The sequence below is a fragment of the Alosa sapidissima genome, chromosome 15 (assembly GCF_018492685.1).
Source record: "Alosa sapidissima isolate fAloSap1 chromosome 15, fAloSap1.pri, whole genome shotgun sequence".
Lineage (NCBI taxonomy): Eukaryota > Metazoa > Chordata > Actinopteri > Clupeiformes > Clupeidae > Alosa > Alosa sapidissima.
Window position 1 is genome coordinate 7,945,769 of NC_055971.1, and position 12,626 is coordinate 7,958,394.

Genomic DNA, 12,626 nt, shown 5'->3' on the forward strand with positions numbered 1-12,626 from the left:
GAGCACAATTTGAATTGTCTCTCCGAGACACTCTGGCAATGAGTAATGATGCACGTTACTTTTGCCCCTTGTATCGCGGGGAGCCAATCACATCAGTGTATCTGATATAGGCGAGCCAGAGTCGAGCTAAACGGATGACAGTCGTAGTGTTATCCAATTGCGTCGAAGTCCGAAATCAGTCAGTAAACATTGGCCGTATTGTGTTATCCAATTGCGTGCAGTGAGATTTTCAAATGCGCGCTTGGTGCCGCACCTCCAGTTGGGCCATTACATTATTCGTGGCCAGACCCTTAATTTTTCTAGATTACCAGGGTCTGGAATCTCCAGGCTATATCGCTGTATACGGGCAACCTGAATCTCAACCCACTGCTGCTCAAGTAGACAGAATTTTCACCTGCTGGCGTGTCTCACCTGTTTTGTCTGACCTTGAGCTCAAATCTAAATGACAGGCTGATAATGGTGGATGGAACCGTCTCAGTTCCTGATCTTGTTTTGCCGCCATGAGTGAAATGAAATTTTTTTCCCCCTATAATTAAGCGGATTATTAAGGTTCTCAGACTACTAAGCTGTTCCCTCATCCTTGAGGCTGTGGAATGGATTTGGGCTGGGTGATGTGCTGGAGGAGAGGAGAAGAGAGGAGAGAAGGGAAGGGGGATCAGAAGAAGAGAATAAATGAAAATGGGTTCTGCCAGTGTTAATTCCTGGTTATGCAACAGCAGATTGCTGAGTTGTTTGCTAGGGTAGGCACTGACATCTCCGAGGCACCCCTGTGAATCCTGCAGATGCACAGCTAGGCTTCATGGCAACCTGCCAGCTCTGCACCCCAACCCCCCCCCCCCCCCCCACCCCCTCCTTATTTTGTGTGTGCCTGAGTGTGTGTCTGTGTGTGTGTCTCTGTGTGTGTAATATTCCCTTTGTCACTGAAGTCATTTGTATTATGTCTTCCCACATAGTTTCTGAGAATGTAAAATAAAAGAGTTATGCGTGCGGGGGGGGGGGGGGGGGGGGGGGGGGTGTAGGGGGGGCTTAATTTCTACTCCCTCGCAAAATGAGCTGTGTGTGTGTGTGTGTTTCACTCACAGTAAGCAGTAAGTGTGTGTGTGTGTGTGTGAGAGTGTGCATGCATGTGTGTAATGGTCTGAATGTAACCTTTAGTGAATTGCTGCATGCTCCAGTGCGGCTGCAGAAGTGCCCTTCTCATGCCTGAGCTGTTGTGTTTAGCACAGTTACAAACACAGTCACCCAAGGTCTGACACAAACACCCCACGATGGTCAACACCGGACCACAGCGACTTCCAGCAGACTTATGCCACACTTTGTGGAGGTTCCCCCTTTACTGTGGGTTGTGTTAGATTCGAGGTTAATAATGTGAATCAAACGTAATGAGATGTGGTTCATTTTAGCTGCCTGTAAGTTTGCAGTCTGCAGTCTGTATTGTTGCCGTGTTGTTGCTGTTTGTATTTCATAGTTTGGTTCCTGCAGAGTTTTAGGAACATACATTATTAATGTCTTGCAATTGCAATTGGTAACATCTCAAATCTCTCCCTGGTTATTTAACTCTCTCTTTCTCTACCCCTTTCCTTTTACACTGTCAACAGTATTTTCTGCTATCACATTCTGCCTCCTTCTGTTTTTTAATCCTTCTGCTTTTTTACCCCCTCTCCCTTTCTTTCTCTCCCTCCAAATCTCCCTTCTCTGTATCTCCTTCTGTTTTTTTTCCTTTTCTCACTCTCTAACTCATGTCCTCTCTGCACGATGAATTCCCTCCCTAGTGGAAATCCTGCTGACGGTGCGCTGGAGAGGTTTCCTATAGAGCTGTGGATGTTGGCCAACGTGTGACAATTTGACAAGGACACAGTATTCCTGTAAAGCGGGGAAGGCAGGGGAGAGGGGGACTCTCAGGGCACAGAGCCCGCTGTATAAGTATTTCTCATTACATACAACAGCTCTATGCCAGCCTATGGCACAGCCTCACTTTGCCTTTTATTTGGAAGGTCTCCAACCATTAGACTGTATAGGAGAAAGCTTTTAAATGACCAGGCAGCTGGGATGGGGAAAAAAGAGACCTTAAGCTGTGTGGTGTCCAGCAAGGCAACCTTTTTAGCATGGCCTCATTTGGTAAAGGAAAACTCACGGGAGCTGCTTCTCCATTTTGTAAAAGGCACTGAACTGAATAAGAAGTGCAAAACTGGGTAAAAGCCCACTGTCTTGGGAGGTTTCATGTTCTGGTTTCCTACACATCCGTTTCCGTCGCTCACTGAGCAGGGCTTCTTACTCACACTACTGCAGCATCCTTCTTTCATTTCGCATCTCGAAGGTCAGCATTCCGGTGATGTCACTGTTGCCATGGGAGACCTAGGTGTTACTGCAGGTGCTGCAGTGTTGTTAGGTCCGCTGCTGCTCCATTCATGCGGGCTTGCGGGACTCCCTGGACTTGCCCCAGAGGATGAGGGTTCGGCCCGAGCTCTCTCCTCATACAGTCCGGCCCTGGGTGGGTCAGTTGGCACCACTGATCAGTTCTGTCAGTGTTTCCATCTTGCAGACATTGCTCATTATGCTGTCACCCCCATTGGCAAAGCCAGGCGCAGCTTACATAACTGAGGCTGCTGCAGAGAAATGCTGCAAAGTTCCCCAGCCGGATGGATGTACACACACTACGCTGAGCTCAGGAACAACTTTTCTGTTATGCGTTCATTTATTTGTTTAATGACAATAATATAATAAAAAATCATAGGCCTACACTGATTTAAGCTAAGAATGTGATGTGCTGTCTGGGCATTAGTTACGATGCCTAATGTGATCATGCAAACCAATATGTTAGATGCCCCACAGTAGGCTATGAAACTTGATCCTCATATCCAACCAGGATGTCTCACACAAAGTCAGAGTACACTGTACACTGTGTCAAAGTATTCCAGTGAAATGTCAGCTTACATTCTATGGATAAATGTTTACATTTACGCCATGCTCTGTGTTTGTAATAACTAAAACATGTTACACTAAACATAAACACAGATGTTAGGCTACCAGACTTAGTGATTTCATGCACTACATCAATTATGTATTGGCAGTACTACAATAGAACCTGTTGTGGTACTGTCAATAGACCATCGGGTGGTGTCATTAAGCAGTAGTGAGTGTGTTGCACAACAAAGTTATCATCGGTAAAGTGGTTATCTCTTTGACTGCGTCTGATGTATGGCGCTTTATCTCGACAGCCAACTCGCCCTGTGCGTTGTAATCCAGCGGGAGATGAAGAAAAAGCAGCATCTGGTTTATCTGTTTAATCGCCACCTCTTGTGGCCCCTCTGCTCTAAGCGGCTTTGTAGTCTCCAATCAAACGCAGGAGTTCGCCCTGCGTTCCGGCTAATTGGGGTGGTAAGTTCAACTACTAATGATTAATTTTCATCGGGACTGGGACTGAGTTGAACTTGGGTCTTCCTGGGTGGGTGACTGATTCACGCAACTGATCTAGAGTTTGTAGATCGGCGTGACCTCAGTGGTTACACAGGTCATGACATTTTCCAAAGGCCATCTCATTCAACCAGAACACTTAACTGCCCCCAGCGTAATGAACACTGAGGGGAAAGGCTGGTTGTAATCTTGCTGCGGTTTATAAATCATTTCCCACCCGCTGTCAAGGATACGCCTTTGAGGTTTGATTACTTGGGGTGAGGAAGAGGGCTAGGGGACATAACGCAATAAACATTATAGTGATACCGCGAACGCGGTGTGGCGGTGTCCATTTCCAGTGTTGTGAAATTTGTGAGAACATGCTCACAACGGCAGATGGGTTTTCAGAGAACGTGTATTTCGCATGAAGATTCATTTCCTTGTTGATTTTCTCCGAGAGATTCCTTCCACCCTCTCGTGTCCAGCGCTGATGCCTTTTGCTTGTTGGACAGTCTCTGATTGCGTAATGCAGCCCAGGGATCGATCTCCTCCTTTCTGCCTCACGCGCATCCAAATTACTGCGCAAGATGCAATCAACTGTCGCACGCGTTGTAACACGCGCGCTTAAGTGGCATGAGAGCTGACTGCGGTAAACCTGTCACGGGATTCCTTCCTCTGTTCTTCGGGCACCTGGGGCTCACGTGCACATAAGAAAGAACCAATACTATCGGCATTAGTTGACCGTCTTGGCTCCACCGTTACAGGGAGATCCCAACGGTCTGCAACGCTGCATCTTAAGTTATTGAACAGACTTTCTCAACCCACACATCTGAATAGGGGGTGAACGGAAGTTTCTCCACTAAACTATTGTTGAGGTAAGGAATTATGTTAACCACATATGTCACAGAGATTGTAGCATTACAACTACTACTATTGCAATAGTTGTTTGTTTTTATGTTTTTTATGGGCATATGATTGATTTTTCAAAAACTAATAATTGGTTACACCTGTCCCATAAACATTTCCGGCACGGTTGTGATTGCTTAGCATACTTTTGACATGCGCTCACCAGTGAGCAACTGGGTTGGATGAAATGTTGGAGTTTATACAATCTCATTCAGTGAGTGTCATACACAGACCAAAGGTCATAGTGAAAGCCAGCATCGAAGTAGATAAAATGTTCTAGTTAGATTGTCATGGTGAGCAATGTACACAACTCGGGTCTGTCTCACTGTCTCTCCCTCCCTCTCTGTCTATGTCTGTCTCTGTGTCTTTCCACTCTCTCTGCTGTCCTTGATAGAAACATCTGCAACAAAGGTTTGTGTGATGTGTGTGTGTGTGTGTGTGTGTGTGTATGTGTGTATGTGTGTGTTTAATGGCCTTAGCTTGCTCTGGTATTGCATAAGACTGTAGTCTTCCCTCTGTGATATGGTATCAGTAAGGGAGTGGGTAGAGAGACGGATGCCTCCGATCAATACACTGGAGCGGAACCCAGCCGAGCCCCGGCTCCTTCCTCTGGCTGCAGCTGGTCCTGGTGCAGATGTAGCCCAGACCCACTCCAGAGGCAGCTGCTTTCACCTCGCCAAGCCGCTCTGAAAGATGGTGACGTCCATATGCTGCAGTGTTCCAGATGGCTGTTATTGGAATTGGAGCTTTTTAAGGGGTGAAATGAAGATAGGGTGGATGATGTAGAATAAGGCTTTTAAAAGAATGAATAAAGGAGCTGCTCAGCTCTACACAGCAGAAGAACAAATAGGCTAGATTTTGTTTGGATGTGGTGGAATAGCTGCTTAATATAACAGTAAAATAAGTGTGATATAACACTTTGATGATGAGAGACGTTGCCAAAGCTGTATGTGTGTACAGCTCTGTGTGGTGAAATAGTATTATATCCACCAGAGGACTAAGCCTGTATGCAAGCTGTGTGTGTGTGTGTGTTTGTGTGAGAGGGAGAGAGAGAGAGAGAGAGAGAGAGAGAGAGAGAAAGATGCACAATTTAAATGTTTCATGTTTAGCCTCAATTCTCAAATTATAAAGGCCTGTTGGATACTATTCTTGCTCCTTCACCCTATGTCGGTTATACAGCCTTTGTTACCATGTAAGAGAGTCTGCTTTTGTATTAGCATATGCAGAACCAGGTGATGTTGAATAGCTTGAATAGCACACCTTGAATAGCACTGCCAGATAGTTTGGTTACCTGATATTAGCTTTGCTTTCCAAAAGTAAGGTCTTAATAACTTCCGTTTTCTTTGATGCTCAGGTTTCAGGCTGTGAGCAGAGTTTATTGAGTTTGCTGAACAGTTTTGAAAGGGCTGGTCTCCCTGACCTCTGTTAATAGGCTGGTGAGGAATATGTGGGTCTGGACTAACCAATGTAGTTCATCTGAAAATCCAAACAAAACTGGTAGTGTTATATATATATATATAACATAAGCAATAGATAAGGCCTTCGGCTTCATTACCACAGCAGAACAAGGCCACAGGGCTCTAAGGAGGGTTAGAACGTACTCTGAGTTACCTTAAAACACATAGGCCTACTTGGAGTACCTGCCCTGTTGTGTGTTTATGCATTTGTTGATGGACTTTTTTGCTTTGGAAAATATGGGTGGACTGCTGAGATGCAATATTAATGAGCTTTGTGAGTGGTGTGGTGACTGTAAACAATAAACTTTTTTCATCCCAATGCAGGTGTATGTCCTTGGTTGATACTGCAGCACAGGTTAGGTACATTATACAGTAGGAATATTATGTCTATTATGTCAAGGTTTTCCATAGAGGACACCTTAATTATTTCAAGGCTAGTTGACTACTCATTTATCGCATTGGTATCTTAAAGTTAAATGCTGTGTTTTGTTTTGTTTTTGTTTTCAGCTGATATAGGGCTAAAACCAGCAAATGAGACCAAATATAAGGCCCCTAATATGGATTTAATCCAAGTAGCCCACCCAGGTTTTAAAATAGGGCAAAATACATCAGGTCTCATACTTCAGACTCAGAGCTATCAGGCGGTATTAATCACCTTGTGCAACTCTTGTCCTTGTCTGGACCACTGTGTTCTTTATAGATCAGTGGTCTGGACAATCGAAGTTATGCCACACGCTTATATTGTGTAGGCCTACACAGGGCAGGTTAAACCTCTTTTTAGACACCAGAGTAAATGCCCTATTTTTCTTGTTAGAAATGACAAATCCCTCTGTAAAATTAGGCTACTGCGACTACCCAGTGTTGGAAACAATGAGGACTTGTTATGTTGTCTTGGCAGCACTCATAATTGGCTAGAAGCAGTACAGTGTCGGGTGTCTATTAGTAACAGCGAGAGGGCGAGCGACACAGAGAGGCAGAGAGGTGGTGTGTAGTCGCAACAGGTGGGAGTGGACAGCAATAATCGGAGCCTCTTTTTCGTTGTCTTACCTGCGCATGTTGCCCACAGCGCCTGAGTTCGCCGAGGTAGCATTCTAGTCGTTCACTCACTCCCAGAGCAGCGGCAGTATAGAGTTGAAATCGTCATCAAGACAAGGTGACAGCTCGAAACGGCCAGCTAACTCTTGGTAAGATAAGCGATTCGTTGTAAGTGATATTTTAATTTGTTATATATTAGGATGTAGGCTATTGCCGAACACCTTATATGGTTGTGCCCTTCTTCGCTTTTAACGACTGCGCAGGGAACTGAACGAACTGCACGAAGAGACTGGCACAGAGATTTCTTTTACATTGTCATTTTGGAATTAACAGAAAGGCTCATGGTAGTAAATGACATGTGGTGCAGCAGTAGTAAGAGCAAATAGTGAATTTCTCCTAGCTGGATGTTTGGCATTGTCCACGGCCAAGTGTTTCAATGCGACAGCAGTTCTTTTGCTACTTGCCGCTTATTATGAGACTTACAGAATTCCTTGGTAACAAAGACGTTTCTGTTTTTGTTTAACATTTGAATAGTTTCTGACAGTCATACATTATTTAAATCTATGTAGTCCACAAGTAAATAGTTTTTGCTGATTTGTTTAGCTTTGCTTGTGTAGCCTGCATATATTGTAGTGGGTTTTAAGTAGGCTACACTACTGAGATTGAGCAGGTCAGTCAATTTATATGTATGTTTGATTAATGTGTCTTTGAAATTTAATTAAGAAGAAGCATTCCTCCTTATCTATTTGAATTGATTTATCTTTTCTGCAGACTGTTTGTCTTACTTTGCCTCAGTAATGAAGAGAGCTACGCAGTGATAAATGGGATGTTGAAGTATGCCAGCGTTCGTGTTAGAGAGAGAAACAGAAAGAGAGAAGGAGGCTTTTGCCCGAGGAACATGATGTTGCTGTAATGCAGCATTGCACTGTTTAAGGGGAAAGAGAATCGTGGCAATGTAATTGTCTCTTCCCTGTCCAACTGTAAACCGATCCGTGGTCCTGTGTCCTGTCTTCAGCCTTCTCTCTGTTATGTTCACTCTCTCTGTAGCTGTTTTTCACAGTATGAATGGGGGAGACTGAAGTTGATGACAGAGCTCAGGGCTAGGTAGTGCGGATGGATGACAAAATTCTTTCTGAGCGACCCCACCTCCCCTTGCTGGGCTGGTGTAGTGTGCCTGCTGGTGAGATATGCTGGTATGGGGTGATGCAGGGAGAGAAAGAATGAACAACAGTAAGCGCTGCCACCACAGTGATCTATTGTCCGCATACTTTTGTTTATTTATTTCTCTCTGGACAAGCGTACTCCTCTCACCCCCCCTGGCTGGAGCTGTGCCACGCAAGGGTTGGTTGTGGCTCCAGTGGTCTGTGTGTTGTCGGATGTTCTTTGGGTGTGTTAGTGATTTGCACAAGAAACAGGTCAGAGTTGAGCCCGGAGAGTTTACTTAAGGAGAACAATGCTTACTACTGAAACCATAATCTCAATGCAGAAATGACCAAGAGAGAGAAAGAGCAAGGCCACATTAGTTTGATTGTTATGGAATGGCAGACATTTTAAATACTATTTTATTATATATTATATGTTCCAGTTGCTAAAATACAGTGTAGGGCATGTTTGTGTTAGACTGGCTTTAACCTGTGTAATTTGTCTGTAATGCCATCAGCACATAAAATGCCAGATGGCAAAAGTCTTCCCCCAACATCTCTCACTGTCTTTTTGTTGTTTTATTGTAGAGCGTTTACAGGTTTATTAGTCAAATGGCTGTGCACACAGTCAACCTCATGGAACCACTTTCATTTACTATCTGAGGGGAGGATAGAGCAAGTGTCACACATCCTACCTAACCATGGAGCGCAGGCTAGTTCTTTTTGGTCCCTTACCTCACATCCTGTTAAACCTATTTCCGAAATGCCTATCTCTAGCATGTTGATGACAGCACTCCTTGATTCAATTATGCAGGCATCCTTGTTATCCTGGTTTTCCATGATGTGGCATTTGTGGCCTATTCTTCACATTGAAAAGTTAATCTAGTGAATGTAATTATTTTTGTGCAGTGGAGTGACCAGAAGTGAGCTGCATACCTGTCTCAGCTTGGCAATGTTGAAGCCTCCTGTGCTCCCATCTAGGCCATTCTCCATAATGGAAAGACGTATCATTACCTAATAAGTGATCTAGACCAGCCGACCTTAATGCTGGGCGAAACCTCAAGGCGCTTTGTAATTCCTCTAATGTGGCCTAGAAAATGAACACAACAATAATAGCTTAGGCTCCGAAATGCACGATTTGAGACTGTCATGTTTACAGAGTAAGACTGCAAAATGGGTCATTTGTGTTGTGGGTCATTTCTGAATTGTTGCAGATCCAATCATTTTTTAAATGTCTAGACTAAGTTCATCAATATTTCTAAATAAAGTTGCATATGTACTTTGAAGTTTCTTTCTCTATTCGTCACGCCTTAATAGCTAAAGCTGATTATAACTCAATCAAATTGTGGATTTGATTATTTACGCCTAATCATGCAATGTTGATGTTGCAACTTTTAACCAAGTTTTAGCTCCCCTGTCTTTAGCCCAGGGGCCTGATTAGAATGCCATGTAAAATCAATAGCTTTTAGAATCAGGATCCAATATTTCTGATCGACTTTGACACATTGGCCAGCATGGGCATGGACAGACAAGTGATTTACCTCTTGGATAAGGATGGCGGTGGGAGAGCCTAAAGGAGTGAGCCCTGCATACAAATCACCTGCCTCCCAGCAATCCATTAGGACCGACCTGGACCCCTCCCTTCCCATGGACAATTGTTGCTATGACAACAACAAATCAGGGAGGGGACATTTTGTGGAGGTGTTCTCGTTAAGACTCCCCATCACTCAGACTTATTAAGTGGAGGAAAAGAGACTCGGGGAAGTTTCAGTGCTGTCGCTCAGAGCTCAGAACCAAAACTAGAGGGGGCGTTTTAATATGTGTTTCGCTTATAGAGCAGAGAATGCTGTCCAAGCTTGCCCACTCTGTTGCCTGCAAAGGGGTAAACACTGTCATCATACAAACTCGCTCCTGCTCCATCTGTTCTTATGGTCACTCAAGAGACTCCATGTGCCTCAGTTGTATCTGAAAGTAATTGGATCTTTTCTGACATCTCTGATGACGTATACCTGAGATCTGCCTAGCGCCGATCTAAATCATATCTATCTATATGTTGACTACACATCACGGCATCGTCTCCATGTCCTTAGATGTGCTTCCCATGGCCTGGCCCTCAGGGGCCCCTGTGCTGGGCCAGGAAAAAGAGGAGCCTATTTTTACTGTAATCCCCTAAGGGGTTTAGCGTTGGTCAGGCGGCAGGCTCCACTGGACCTCTGATCTCCCTGCACTGCGCCACTGTGCCCACAGCCTGGCTGGAACCACTTCCTGATGGGTTTAGACTTGCTGGCTTTGGGCTGACCCCCCATGACACCCCACTCCACTGGTCAAACTGGGTGCCTGACCTGGGTGTATGGAGGGATCTAAGGCTTGTCGTAGTAATTAATTCATATTTATATAAGTGATCTTCAACTTATAACACTCTAATGAAGAGCGAGTTCTCTATTTTTAGAGAAAAGAGAAACAAATTACCATGAAGTTCTGCATGGGCAGCTTAATAAGAGCCAACTAACCAGTGTTCATTACTGCCTGTATATTCTCCAGTAGGATGATGCTGAAATAGCTTTCCCATTGTTTCCCTTCACAATGCCTAGTGCCCAGTATTTACAGAATGCCCTTGAGATGCTCTTCAGCTCTGCCTGTATTTCTGAGTTTTCCTCTAAAAGCCCTCTATAATCTGTCTGCGTGTCCACCACCAGAAAACTGCTATTTGATTATCTCATGCTTGTCTGTCTGGGCATGAGTCATTTTCCTCTAGTTGTTATTGTGCTTGTTTTGGCACATGGGCTCATTCCACTCGCCGCTCTCTTTTCAGGGGGCGAGCGTGTCGTCTCGTTGCCGTGGCAGCTCACTGCGTTCGTGTTTTGCCAGCTCTGCCCCGTGCGTGTCTCCGGCTCCATCAGACATATGTTTCTGGGTGATATCACCTTACCCGTCTCCCCCAATCTCCCCTTTAATCCCCCCCCCCCCCCCCCCCCCCCACACACCGTCTGCTCCAGTCCCAGCAGATTGCTAATGAATAAGTCAGCCGAAGCCCCTTTGTGATGCTCCATGACTCTCCACACTCTATCCTCTGCGTGTCCTTCACCATGGAAAGTCGCAGCCCCCAGAACCTCCACAGATGGGGCCAGATGCTATGGGTGACTCATCAGATTTCCACAGGGCTTACCTGAACCTGAACCTGAACCTGAACCTGTCACTGTCGCTACCATCACCTGACAGGAAGCTTTTCAAAAGGGGCAGCTTGTTTTTCCGAATAAGGGTAAACAGAACGAGCTACAGTAAGCGACTGGAATGTTAAGGAATTGGCACAAACAGGCAGTAGGAAGGCATGTCCACACCTCGGCTGTAAATTCCTCAGAAATATTATCCAGTCATGTTTAACTACAGTAAATGCTTAATGCTGTTTGGTACTAACATGGCATGATTCAGTGGCTTTGCTTTCAGGTTAACTGATGACCATTTTTACAACAACCACTTTGACCAGTGCCTTTGATCTCCTTCCTTGTACAACTACATTTCATTAGAAGTCTGGGACCAGAGTTCCCCTCAAAGCCAGTCTGCCATTTCTAAGGAAATGTGCTTTCGTGCAAAGATCTGTTTTATAGTTTTATTGGGCTTGCTCATAGCTGCTCGTAAAACATAGACTACGTGACAGTTTGACACACAAGACATCACCATCTTGACTCATTGACTCATATCTGGTCAGTCTGCAAGATTTTTAAATTTATCTCAGCCAGCTACCCCCATTGCCTCATCTGAATCAGAGAGGGATTGCTATGATACTTTTTCAAACTGTTAATTGTAAACTTTTATGTAAAGCGACCAGGATTCATGTTAATGTTTGTAGAATACATTCAGAATGTCTTGGCTTCCAAGGAAAAGCCACTTGTGTTGGCTGTGGCTATCTGCTGACCATAATAGAAAACACTGCCGCTCGCTTCCTCTTACAGTATGCTGACAATGCGGGTCAGTGTCCTTGCGATGAGAATCTGGGTCCCTTATGACTCCAGGACAGTGTTGTGACCTCTGAGAAGGGTCACTGTGGTCCCCAAACACACAGAATGTGACGTCAGAGAGGAGAGGATAAATACGTTTCATAGAATACACTACCAGTATACTGTTTATCATACCGCTTTTGAGGAGTCTTTTCAAGTATGTTTTTGTTATGTTATAAGCAGTACCTACACAGTTGTGGGTAGTGAGTAGTGTCCACTCCAGGTAGATGCCTGCTGTTTTGTGTCTGCCTGCTGGTAGAGATACTCTGGGTTGTCTGGGAGTCCTCTGTAGCTGTTAATGCCTATTGATGTCTGAGGTGTCCGAGGCATCAGGTGGAGGTCCTTCATGAGAAGACCAGCTGTGTCCATCCCGCCCCTCTCATCTCTGGGTGCCTGAGCAACATGGCCAGGGGAACACAGACAGACTCTGGGCTGGAAATGGCAGATACCTTAGACCAGTGGTTCTCAACTTTTTTCAGTGATGTACCCCCTGTGAAATATTTTTTCATCCAAGTACCCCCTAACCAGCGCAAAGCATTTTTAGTTGAGAAAAAAAGACAGAGCACTGTGCCATCACTGTCTAATTTATTAAACTTTGGAACTGATAAACACATACTCATACACATACAACTTATATTTTCCTGAAATATTTATTAAAAATTGTTTTTTAAGTATTTTTGCATGGATTCTAAGCTGTT

The 12,626-nt window shown here is 44.6% G+C and overlaps 1 protein-coding gene across 4 annotated transcripts in view; it reads left to right on the forward strand.

The window, feature by feature from the left end:
- Positions 1–3,826: 3,826 nt before the first annotated feature.
- gdpd4a (glycerophosphodiester phosphodiesterase domain containing 4a) overlaps positions 3,827–12,626 on the forward strand; it is a 23,007-nt gene continuing 14,207 nt past the window's right edge. For 2 of the 4 annotated variants that reach the window (XM_042063332.1, XM_042063335.1), the window contains exon 1: positions 6,687–6,940. The gene's annotated coding sequence lies outside the window, so the exon portion shown is untranslated. Of the gene's footprint in view, positions 4,269–6,686; positions 6,941–7,354; positions 7,462–12,626 lie in introns of those variants that run through there. The other 2 variants (XM_042063333.1, XM_042063334.1) reach the window with 2 other exon arrangements.